The sequence below is a fragment of the Notothenia rossii genome, assembly GCF_949606895.1.
Source record: "Notothenia rossii genome assembly, chromosome: 10".
In the NCBI taxonomy this organism is placed as follows: domain Eukaryota; kingdom Metazoa; phylum Chordata; class Actinopteri; order Perciformes; family Nototheniidae; genus Notothenia; species Notothenia rossii.
Genome location: NC_136908.1, coordinates 58669407 through 58682022, shown reverse-complemented (window position 1 = coordinate 58682022; position 12616 = coordinate 58669407). Strand labels below are relative to the sequence as shown.

The following is a 12616-nucleotide window of genomic DNA, read 5'->3' as shown; positions in this document are numbered from 1 at the left end:
GAACGACCTCTCGTTTGCTTAATTGCTTAATTCCAATAGGACTGTTGAGACTGAGGTTGCTTTGCAGTGCATCGGATTTAGGAGCATATCAATAAAGCACATAGTTGATAGCATCAGAATTCAAGAAATCACTTTCCATGTGATTTGTGTAGTTGCCATTCTTGTAAAAAAAACAGGTCTTAGTCACTTATGTGCTGAAAAACAATCAGGTTTAGCCATTTTTCCTGCAGTGTGAATGTAGCCTGAAGGAAGCCGCTTCTGGATTTCTGCAATACTGGACATACTTGGTTTCATATATCGGGCGTATGGCATACTGTACAGTAAATAAAACCTCCACGCACCATAACAAAATGCCAGTTTTACTTTTCAGGACGTGTGGTATGTGAGCATCTGACATACATAAGCATGATGTAATAGTTAATCTAGAAATCTTTAATGTGTCTGTGACTAAGGGTTACAGTCCATACAGTCAATTATTTGCAAAAAAAACCTGAATCATGTATTTATTTAAAAATATCTGAACCCAGAAGACAATATATTACATAGTTGCTGCTGTACTCATATGAGCACTCAGTAAGTAGTTTACAATGACCTCATCATGCTTTAAAGGTATTTCTAACACACAGATTCTAATGGAAAACTATTAAAAACACATCACGTGGATTTGATAGCCTCAAAAGCAAATCCATATAGTCATGTTGTTGATGTATGCTGTGTGTCTGTAAGTGAGAAGGAGAAGTGTGTGTAGAGGAGGGAGAGGGAAAGGGGGAGGGGGGGTTCAGGTTTGAGCCAATAGGCGCAGAGCACAGCTAATGTCATTTCTCAACGCTTTAACTTTGTGCCAGAGCTGCGCAGCGCTCAACCCTGGCTGAGCGTCCTCCTCTCTGCCTCTCTTTGCACGATCATGCACTGAAAGACTTCATCCTTTGAGCTGATTTAGGACTCCCAACGGCACTCAATTGTGTTATTTGGTTGCAGTCAGCCCGGATGTCTCCAGATTCGTGATTTCATTCTGATAAACGGAATATCCAAACCCGAGCCCGGACCAAGTTGTTGCCTCTGAGGTGAGTTTTGTCTCAGAACAATTCTTGTAACCCTACTTTTTCCTTAATGTTGCACCATGGTTTCATGAGAGTTTTCAATAGACTTGTGATGAAAAACAAATGTGCATGCTTGGAAATCATCATGTACCAGCCAGATTTAGGGATGGAAATGATTTTCCTCTCCATTACTTCATGGCCAGACGCACAGCAGAAAATAGTTAGTTGAGGCTCGGGGACATATTTTACCTCAAGAAAGAGAGAAAAAGTGAAACTGTGGCAGATTCCGGGGTGGGGGGTTTGGGGCTTTAGCTTGGAGAGTGTGTGTGCCTAAAGACGCACTTAATGGTGGGTTGCATTTTGGTTTCCAGATGTGTGGACTCAGCTGTTGCTTGTCACTCAGGTGGTCCCACTCTGTCTGTCAGTATACTCTTTTTCCTGTCTTCACGAGCTCACTCAGTCTTTTTCATGGAGCGTTTAGTATCACAACAGTGTTGACAAAAACAGCCCAAAATCCTCAAAAAGAGTAGAGCAAATACAGCCAAACAATACAATTGATCAAGGAAGACCTTTTGATCATGCTTAAATCTACTTTTAAAACAGGTATACAACTTTGGAGTGTTATATAGTCTCTTTTAGCACAATTACTTTTTTGGGCATTTATTTCCAGTAATCTTAGTATAAGATACTGGTTGTTGTCTTAAAATGAATAGAAAAGTATTTAAAAAAAAACCTTTACGGGGACTTCAGATCCTATATGATGTGTGCAGCGCTGGCTGATCTGTTTTGAAGCCAGTGGTGGCACCTAGTGGTGGGAGAAGTTTGTAAAGATGCTGCAGAAAGAGATGCAGGCTACTGAATCTATCAAACTTGAAAAAAGCTTGTTTCGTAAAATGAGTCCGATCTGATCTGAAAAGTCATACTTATCAATACTTTAAGTCCTGTGGGGTTTCCATGCCTTGCAGGCTTGGTGGCTGTTATTGAATGAGGCTGTGTGGTTAACTGATCCAGGATGAGAGAGCCGCTGAGTATCAGGTGACTGAGGTGTATTCCCCCTCTGTGGGAGGCCAGTCAGCCAGACTATGCAACACTTCGCTGGGGGTACACACTCTGCAAAGCCTTTGTTAATGAGTATGTATCTGTGTGTGTCCTCGTCTGTGTGTGGTACTGGGAGCAAGTGCTCGTGGATCTATTACTTTGTATGCTTGTGCGCGCATGCATGCCTGTGTGTTTCTTCTGACAGAGAGATGTGTGTGTTTGGACCAAGGAGTTAAGCTGCTGTTAATTGGTCAGCCATTCGAAGCACAGGGGAGAGTCAAACCAGGCAGGAGCTGAGTTGATCGACGTGCTTGGCTCGACTAATGCCTGATGACGTACAATTGATTCCAGGCTTTTAATGGATGCTGAACAGGGTCTTTTGTTTTTTCATATAGTCTTATGCTATCAGGGTTGGCAGTGGTGCTCCCGTAAAGCTCAGTACCGGAACTTCTCTGTTACCTGCAATTATCATCAGGTCTAGCATTCCACTCAATCAGTGTAAGGCTTTCACATCCTGGTGGCTGATTATGCTTGATTAGCCTATTTAGATGTTGCAAATAATGCAAACTCATTTTAATTTCAGATTTTCCGGAGGTAAAACATTTTTTTTTTTTGTATTTGTCCTCCCTTTTAATTTATATTAATGTGTTTTTTACCCATTAGAAAATAAGCTGCTTGTTCAGGAGCAGGATACATTTTTGCTACCATCTAAAAAGTATGGAAGAATAGTGTATAGAAATATTTAGCTTAGCCTAAATACTGGAGATAGGGGGGACAGCAAGCAAGGCTATGTTTAATGGTTACAAAGCCCAGTGATTAACGTTTTATACCTGATTTATTTAATCTATACAACTCTGAACGCTCGTTGTCGCTATCACCCGCCACAGTCTCACGGCATTTCGTGTTACAGTCACGAAATGAATCTATTGATTCGTGTTCATTAACACGATTTCGCCATTTTTTTTTCATGTCACACAGAACGATAAGCAGCGTAAATAATAACAAATTAGAAGGAAAAACTGATTTCAGCATTCTCACACAGAGCGATTTTAGAAGCAATGTATTTCTATTGGTATATGTTTCGTGCCTGCACCAAATAATAAAAAATTAGAAGGAAAAAAAGATGACAAAAAATACAGATGTCAGTATTCTGAGGCTCTGAGCCCCATTTATTTTCCTCGCGGACGGCAAAAAAACTCCGACATTATACAATTTAAAATAAAAGGGAAAGGGTTAGGCTTAGGGTAAGATATTGAGTAAGAAAATGTGTTTATGAACCACACAGCTTCTGGTATTCCAAGACCCGACCGGACAAAAAGACGTGGTGGAGGGAGGCACGAAACATACTACCAATAGAAATACATTGCTTTTAAAATCGTTCTGTGTGACACAAAAGAAATGCGAAAATCGTGTTGGTGAACACGAATCAATAGATTAAATTAATTTTGTGACTATAACACGATGCCATGAGACTGGGTTGTAGGCCTATCACCTTAGCAAGGCAACCAACAGAGACCTTATGCCCATAATATCATTCATAAACCTAACTGTCGTTTTATTACTTTGACTTAAATTTGTACCAAAGAACAATATATAACTTGTCAGTGAGCAAGCTTCAGAGGTGCTGGTAGATGTTGTTAACTTTGTATTAAGCCTGGCTAGCTAAATTAAGCTAAGCTAGCTGCTGGCTGTAGCTTCATCTTTAACGGAAATACAGGAGAATGGTATCAATTTTCTTGTCTAACTCTTGTCAAAAAATTGTACTTCCCATGAGTCAACACAATGAGGGGTGTTTGTGCTTTTCCTTGTGAAGTTTGGTGGAAGATTTCTAGCTAGCTTCACATGAGAGTCAGGGTTGAAAAGGTTGATTTTGTTTAAAAATGTCAAAGGGATGAAAATGTGTTGGTTAACAAGGATGTGATTCAGCGCAGGATGTGAAGCTGTTCTTGAAGTGATGACCTTTGAGGTGTTAAAGGAAGACAGAGAATGACTGGAGATGTATCATCATTAAGTCTAGCAATGGCACATAGCGTTGGTTATTTTTTTAGCCCCTTTTTTTGTTTATAGACTCTTTTCCAAACCGACAGACTCATTTTTCAGAGTGTCTTTTGATTAGAGTTTTCATCCTACAGTTCGTCCTCTTCTCATATGCAACCCAGATTCTCATTCTCCATTAGGGGTTGAGTGCCAGAGAGGAAATCCAGCCTGGAGATTGTTTTGATATTGTTGGACAGTGTCCTGGAAAACCTTTTTACTCAGCGACCAAGTGTTTAGAGCCATGGCTTCTCGGCTGAAACACCTCATCTGATCTCAGCAGTGTAGCTGTTCGACGAGCTCAAGATGTGCCATGTTTCGGGTAGCCATTGTTGTTTGAAGCTATACATATCCAATATTTAAATGAAGATGCTGCCATAAAAACAACATGGAGATAATAAACACATTTGTAAAAGATAGTGGTTACTTAACATGTTGCAGTTTGCTCACAAGCAATATTGAACATTTTTAGAGCAGTTTCTCACATTTAATTCATAATATTATACACACACACACACACACACTAATTATGTATTCATTTAGTCTGGCTTGCTCCTGGTGGACTCGGTTCACGGGGGTCATTCAGCATTCACAGATATCTTGTGTCCCAGATTCTGAGCACAGATTGGCATTAGATTAAATAAATGAAAACCAATGAGAGACATAAGCGTGAATGTGAAGTGTCTGTGTTTGCATGTGTGTGTCTATAAGAAAAATACAGAGACTTCCATATATTAGTAAGTCAACACTGTTTTATCTGTGCACCTCTGTCAGCCTAATACCTCAGACCTACTTGTGTACACACAGGCAAGTTTGTGCTGTCATACTGGAATTAATCGAGTGTGGGGTTATGTAAATCATTCCAAACCTCAGAATACACACACACACACACACACACACACACACACACACACACACACACACACACACACACACACACACACACACACACACACACACACACACACACACACACACACACTTTCCAAGCAACTGAACGGGTGAAACAGAACAGTGAACAGTGGAAAACCGTCACTTCTTGGAAGAACGGAGATTAAACAAGTCTCAAATTGATATTCTGAATGTTGCATGGGAACCAATTGCATACAAATAGTGCTGGAAAAAATGTCAAACATTCCCCCTGTGACGTAAGTTTTTTTTTATGTTCTGCTTTGGTCACATTTTGTAGACTAAACCCTGAATCAAGACATCAGTTGAAAATGTAATCGAGGTTTCTTTCAGACTGTTTTAAGGAAAGACTGCACTATAAATGGTGAAAAAGAAGCTAATCTTGTGTTTATATACTGGCCTACAGTAGCCATAAACCATGGCTATGCTGAAAGAGGTGAGTGCTGCGGTGTGTAAGTGTGTGTGCGGGGTTGAGACGGCAGGCCTTGATCCTGGAACACTAATCGAGATCCTTGTGCTCATTGAGTGGTTTCAGACCAAACCCTCCAGGCCGCATTGGCTCCACAAGCCTGGTATTATGGTCAGCTTGTGGGGAGCAAATGTAATCTAAGGCTTAGAGGAATATCAGACTGTGAGTAATGGATTCTGAGAGGGAGGTGCACTGTGTTAAAACTTGAAATAAAGTTGCCCGCAGCACTTGCTAAGCAACACTGAGGTGCTGTTGAGCGTTCTTGACTGCGAGTGAGAGTCGATTTGGCACCAGCTTAATTACCCATACACACAGCTCTATTTGATGATTAAAGCCACTCACACACACAGATACACACACCTGCCCAGACACTGCCAGTCGCCAGTCCCAGCGGTTAGGGAGACATTAAAGGTGATGATTATTAGATGATAATAATTAAAAGGCTTTAAAGCTCAAGTAAAAGGAAAACAGTACAGATAGAAGCACAGTCTCGTATAGGAAGACAAGATTGCGGCGTAACAACCACGTAATTATTCCTCAAATGACCACCCTGAGGCAGAACACAAATGATAGCTTCCAGTTTTGTTTTTGATTGGGAAAAACATAAAAGGTCTCCATAACAGATTCTGGTGTGTTGGGTGCTACTCAAAATGTCACTGTTGTGATGTGAAAACCTCCTCATTCCAATTTTAAAGATCACGTTACACAGTTTGATGTTCTTATTTCCAGCTCAGAGGAAGGGCCACCCGTTCTAAATCCATGGGATAATGTCAGAAATGCAGCGCCGCAGAACCAAAAACAATCCCGCTGTTGTTAGTGCAAAGCTGACATTCAGAGATAAATGGTTTACATATAACAATTGTGTCGTGAGCCAAGTCTGTGTGATTTAAAAACGTGGTGTTGTTCCATCAAGAGAGTTTAACTTGCAACTGTTTGTATATTGTGAAAAATGTCCTTAAATACTTTTTGTTTAATTCAAAAAGCGTATTAAAGACGAGTTTGGGATCTGACCAAAGGTGAATTTTCTTTTTAAGTAAAGTTTACGTTTCTGACTCTAATCTCAGAAATAGAAAAATATGTTTTTTTACAAATATTTAATATCAAAGTTTTGCCTTTTTTTCCCCTTAGAATTCTGACTTTAATCTCAACACAAGATTTTATTTTACTTTCGATCAGCTCTCAAAAGCTTTTTTACATCTGGCCCTAATCCTCTTCTGTATTATTGAGCAAAACAAAGCAACAGCTGAAAGGACAGACCCAAACAACATAACTATAATTTTATTTCTTTACACGATTCCTGGATTAAAGTTTGGGTGCAGGCGTCAAGAAAACACTTCCCTCTTTAAATGGGTTTCATGTGTTGGACGTGTTCAGATAAGCTCCAGAGCTGAGTGTCTTTATATCAGGTTTAATCAGGGACAGTCTGCTCCTTTCTTCCTCTCACCATCTCACCTCTCCAATATGCATAAAGCTTCAGATGTTCTCATAAATACAACTCTGTTTTTTAAATGCCTAATCATTGTCAGTTAACTTCAATACACAGAAGCAGATGAGGTATGAGGAGTAGTTTTATGGTACAGGAAGACATCCAGTTAGTTGACATTTACAGGGATGTGTTGGGTGGTCTCTGCTGAAGTCTCCGGGGACCCTCCCTATCAGTCACTGGTTTTCCATCTTGCCTCACAACATCTCCCAAAGGAAAACCAGCATCTCAATTAACCCAAAGGGGAAATGGCTTAATCCAATCTGATGCCACTCCGAGTCAGGAAATGGCCTTTTTTGATAAATACTGTGTAAGTGAGGGCGGGGGAAATTACCGGATTTTCACAAAATTTACCAAAAAGCCGCACATTTTCTGACTCCTGCTTTACGAAGGGAATAATCTGAGGTGTTTTGGTCAATCCAAAGTACAACATTAGAACAATTTGAAAATCTCTTCATTTGAGAGGCTAACATTTTTGAATGATTAAGTCTATAAGATGTCAGAAAATACAAAACATGTCCATTCCAGTTTCACAAAGTCTTGAAATGTATTGTTTTGTAAGTCTGTAATTTATGCAGAAAAAACTTCTAAATCCTTTAATTCAAGAGACTGAAAACAGCATCTTCTGCTAAATGTATGAAAGGAAAATTACTGAAATTATTTTATTCATTATTCAAATTAAAACAAATTGTGCATTTCTTAATAGTGTAAACAACTCAATTGGATGCACTTCTTTATAAGACATACACTTTGTGGTTATATAACCTCTCCTCCCATTAACAAGCCCTCAAACTGCCTTTTGGCTCTGTGGCAAGGCATCAAACAGGCGTGTATCCTTCAGTTGGGACAATTTAATCTCAAGAGCGGGCGAGTGTAACAGATATTTACCCGCTGTGGTTAGCTGATGAAAGCTCGGGGCTTTCCGAGTGCTCGTCGCACAAACCAATACAAACAGTGATTTGACAGTCGTCTGGGTTCTTACTTCCATTTTTCTTTAATGCCTGTGAAAGGGAGCTTAAATTGCCACTTGCATTAATGAGGCAGTAAATAAACGTCTATTGTGTTTACACTAATGACCTCAAAAACCAGACAGTAAACTGGGGGGGGCTAAGGCGCTCATTATCTATAAGCAGCCACCCGTGAAATCCAACATGTGAGGGCTTGTTTATGTGTGTGTCCATTTGCTTGTTTCCATCATATGTTTTTATTTATTCCATTCTTTACACATGTCTCTAATAGTGTGTGAATGAGTTTGAGAGCATGTTCCCTCCAGAGGAAGCTCTCAAGAATCCCCCTCAGGGTCTTTCCGACATCTGGTTGTGGATGGACAGCTTATATCTCCGAGTTATACGTCCAGTTAAGCCCCTGGGAGCCTCCGCCGTGCACATCATTACATCCCTCCTCCGGCTTTGCTTGGAAATTTGCTAAAACCCTATCGTTTGGTTTAGAGGGGTACAAATATGCTGTATATCCTTTTATACTACTTCCTCCCTGCTCTGTCTCCCATCTGTTGCAGATTAGTCTTCAGCGTGTGTTTAGAGAGCAGAGCCGGTCGCCGAGCGGGACAGATAGTAAACCCAGGAGGTTTTAGTCAGAACTGTCAGGTAGGTCTGAATTAACAGAGAGGCCAACTGAGGATATGGCTGGCTGGGAGGAAAGGGGGGGGGGGGATCTGAGGAGAGGGAGATGGCGACCAACTCCAAAATTAAACAGCGAGCCCACCAAACAGTTTCAATGTTTACCAATGAACCTCAGGCCCGTTACTCGAGGGTCGGTGTGGAATGCCAACAGCGGCCGGTTGGTTAAATTCAACCACAGTCCCTGGGAGAGAGGAGAGGCAAACACCCCCTTTCCCTGTGATAGTGAGTTCATTTAAAGGGGCCCTATTCTGCTCATTTTCAGGTTCATATTTAAATTTAGTGTCTCTACTGTGACATGTTTCGATGCTTTAATGTTCAAAAAATCCTTTATTTTTCTCATACTGCCTTTTCACCCTCTGTCTGAAACCAGAGCCCAGTCTGCTCTGATTGGTTAGCTGGCCTGCTCTGTTGTGATTGGTGAACCGCTTCGAGATGTGTCAGAAAGGTCACCTACAGTGTTTGATTGCTAGCCAATAGAAGTGTTACTTAGTGATGTCACAATGCTACGGAAGTAAGGAGTCCAATGGAGGTGGGAAATGTGTAGGTGAGACATTTGGGATTTTAGTCTTTGAAGACCATTGAAATGCACAGAAACCTATATAACACACAACAGTAAAGGGGAAACCACAAAAAGTATAATAGGGCCTCTTTAAGCTTAAAGCCTCGTTCATATAACACGTACCCTCGATATCTGTCGCCTTCGTGGCATCTGAACCCGCCCCCAAAATATAACCGTGCTGAGCTAAGCTGATATCAGCTGATTTGTTATCTGTTTTCTTTTCTGTCTCTGGCTCACTAACCCACAGAAAGCTAGACAAGAAGCACCAAGGGAATCCGCTATTCCAACTACAGGCTATATGGTTTCACACACACACCCTTCTCAGACACTTTGCTGCCTGGAGAACAGTCCCAGAGTGCGAAGAAGTGCCCGAGGCCGCGAACTTGGTCAAACCTGCCGTTCCCAGCTCTTGTTGTCTTTCTAGTGCTAGGTTATGGGAAAGTGAGGGTTATGGTTGTGTAATAGAATATGTGTGTGTGTGTGTGTGTGTGTGTGTGTGTGTGTGTGTGTGTGTGTGTGTGTGTGTGTGTGTGTGTGTGTGTGTGTGTGTGTGTGTGTGTGTGTGTGTGTGTGTGTGTGTGTGTGTGTGTGTGTGTGTGTGTGTGTGTGTGTGTGTGTGTGTGTGTGTGTGTGTGTGTGTGTGTGTGTGTGTGTGTGTGTGTGTGTTCCGCTTGACTGATGTGCCATCCCTTCAGGGTCCTGTCATTAAGCCTCTGTGTAAACAACCCAAATACCCGGCCTACGTATATCTCTTATGCAAAATGTGAATGTGGGATACACACGCACACATACACACACACACACACACACTTTCCCACACTGATGCAACTCTGACACTTTTGTTGCATGATATTTCATCAGATGTAGCTGTTTTCTCTCATTTGTTTTTTGCAACGCCTCCTTCTAGTTTGATTGGCACAACTCATTAAAGGTCCTGATTTATCTGTTGCGTTTGGCTGAAGCACGACAAACCGTAAACCAGTCAGATGGATTGATAGATGACTCCATTTAACAGCAATAATAACGCGGCATATTTGATTGTACAGTCAAAGTATAACCCAAACCTAAACATATGAAAAAGTATGTTGTGCAGCTAAACTCTTTCACTTTGATTTCCCTGTGAACAAGAACGAGAGAGACTGGTTTCTTACATCTGTGGCGTAATAACGGTCTGTTCTGGACTTTTTCTTTAACGAACACCTGGAATACATCACTGTTCATCTTTTATTGAATTTATTAAAGCTAGACCTTACATCCGTGATCCAATCATGAACCATTGAAGTGAAGCAAAGCAGCAGTGGATTGTGCATTTTTCCTGTCAACAAGCTCAAGAAAATCTGGTTTTGGACATTTTATTTTTTCTATCATCAGTCCATCACCATCTCTCTCTGTTCCAGTTATTAATATCTGTCTGTTCTTTCTCTTCTGCACGTTGTATGTGATCAGAGCAGTCTGGGTTTTTATTAAGACTCTTCAAACACACTCACACAAGCGTACACACACACACACACACACACACACACACACACACACACACACACACACACACACACACACACACACACACACACACACACACACGAATGCACAATCCTGAGGAAGGAATGCATCACTTAACAATATCGAATTAGTGTTTGGTGGGATGCATGAGACATTGCAGATATATAACCCTTTTTTTTAACTCTCACACACACACACACACACACACACACACACACACACACACTGTTAGCTGGGAAAGATGTTGTTGAGTAGAAACTCTATTCATCATGTGTTGCAAAATCTGACTTAAAAAAATCAGGAATTCTCAATGTCTCAATTCCTCTAATGTGCTGGACCAAAACATTAACTTATTAGGAAGAACTGTAGGACACTGATTATTGAGCCCAAGGTGTACCAACTATGTAGAGCAGCTGGGCACTAATCCACAATGCAGTATACATTTATTTGAAAGAACACAACCAGCTATTTTTAAGACCAACCCATTTTAAGACCAGAATTAACGTTATTTTGAAAAACAGATTATTTCTTCATCTACTATGAGTTGTTTTTCCAAAGTGGATATATTACCCTGATGCAACAGTTTGAATGCAAGAGGATACTTTGGTTTGGCAAAGTATCGTAGCCTACAGGGACCATCTAGGACTTGCATGCAGTCAGATTCAGGTAATAACTCGTATTAAGCGACCCTGCCAGATCGTGAAAACTAATGATAATATTCAATAAGTTACGTCTAGACATGAACTGTTGAAGCCTCCTTACTGTGTTTGAAAACCCTAAGCTCTAAAATGACATAATTCCTCAACATACTCTAATCAGCTTGTGCGTAGTGAAGGGCTTTACAGAAAATCCACTTAAACGACAGTATAATAGGCTACATATGCAGCAACAAAGGCAGATCTTTAAATATATCTTTAAATATAAATGACAGATACACATGTAAGGCTTAATGGTAGCAGCATTCAAACCGCAATTATTTTTCATTTGCAATGATTTCTCCAAATTGATATACGTAATATTTGGAAGAGAATAAAAGGAACATGCAATAACAGCTGTTGGATGTACGCTGCTGACAAGTGAGCGCTAGTTTTCAACCCCGAAGCAAATAGCTTATTGGATATTGTGACATATCACAAAGACTGAGTGCAAATGCAAAGTCCGTATGTCTTTCTAGTCAAGGAGTACACTTTTCAGTTAAGGAAGGTGAAAGTAGAATCTGAACATGTGTTGTGTTTGGTAGTATCTTGAGCTAATTTTGGTCAAAAGGCTATACGGCTCTATGAAGCTGTACTTCTGTGGGGCTTCGAACTACATGTTAACATTATCTGACTAACATGGTTACAATGAGAGAGGCTGTCATGTTAATGTTAAGCAGTCATGATACATTTTTTATTATGTTCCTAATACTAATTTGCGATTTAAATGGCTAACATCTGCTAATTATCACAAAACACAACGTGCAGTTGGGGCTGAAGGGCATGGCATTAGTTGGCCCTACATCATAAGTTATAATGGTCAAAATCCAAAGTATTGGACAAATTAAAATGTTGACTTGATGATTTTGCTAGCTGGAAAACTAAACTACCACCAAAGTCATTAGAAGTCATCCTCTGGGGAAAATAGGTCTGTCAATATTTGAATGTTGGCCAAAGTTGTGGATGGACACATCAACCCACATTGATATTTCCAATAGGTTAACTTAAAAAATGGAACGCCCACTCTGAACTTTACTCATAAAAGGTTTAAGTAGAGGTCTGAACGAGTAGAATCTTAGCGGAAGCATCCCAAACCAATCACTACCTCAGCTACCATCACAGGTACTTGACCATTTCCTGCATTTTACTGCCATTTTATTGCTGCTCCCATTGTCCCGGAGGTGAGCAGGTAACACCCTGCAGTGGTTAACAAATCTCAGCCGAGGGTTTTATGACTAGAAACTGAAAT

The 12616-nt window shown here is 40.6% G+C and overlaps 1 protein-coding gene across 2 annotated transcripts in view; it reads left to right on the top strand.

The window, feature by feature from the left end:
* The first annotated feature begins 853 nt into the window (after nt 1–853).
* LOC307021868 (prickle-like protein 1) overlaps nt 854–12616 on the top strand; it is a 29634-nt gene continuing 17871 nt past the window's right edge. The window contains exon 1 of one of the 2 annotated variants that reach the window (XM_079654377.1): nt 854–1064. The gene's annotated coding sequence lies outside the window, so the exon portion shown is untranslated. Of the gene's footprint in view, nt 1065–12381; nt 12490–12616 lie in introns of those variants that run through there. The other variant, XM_079654378.1, reaches the window with a different exon arrangement.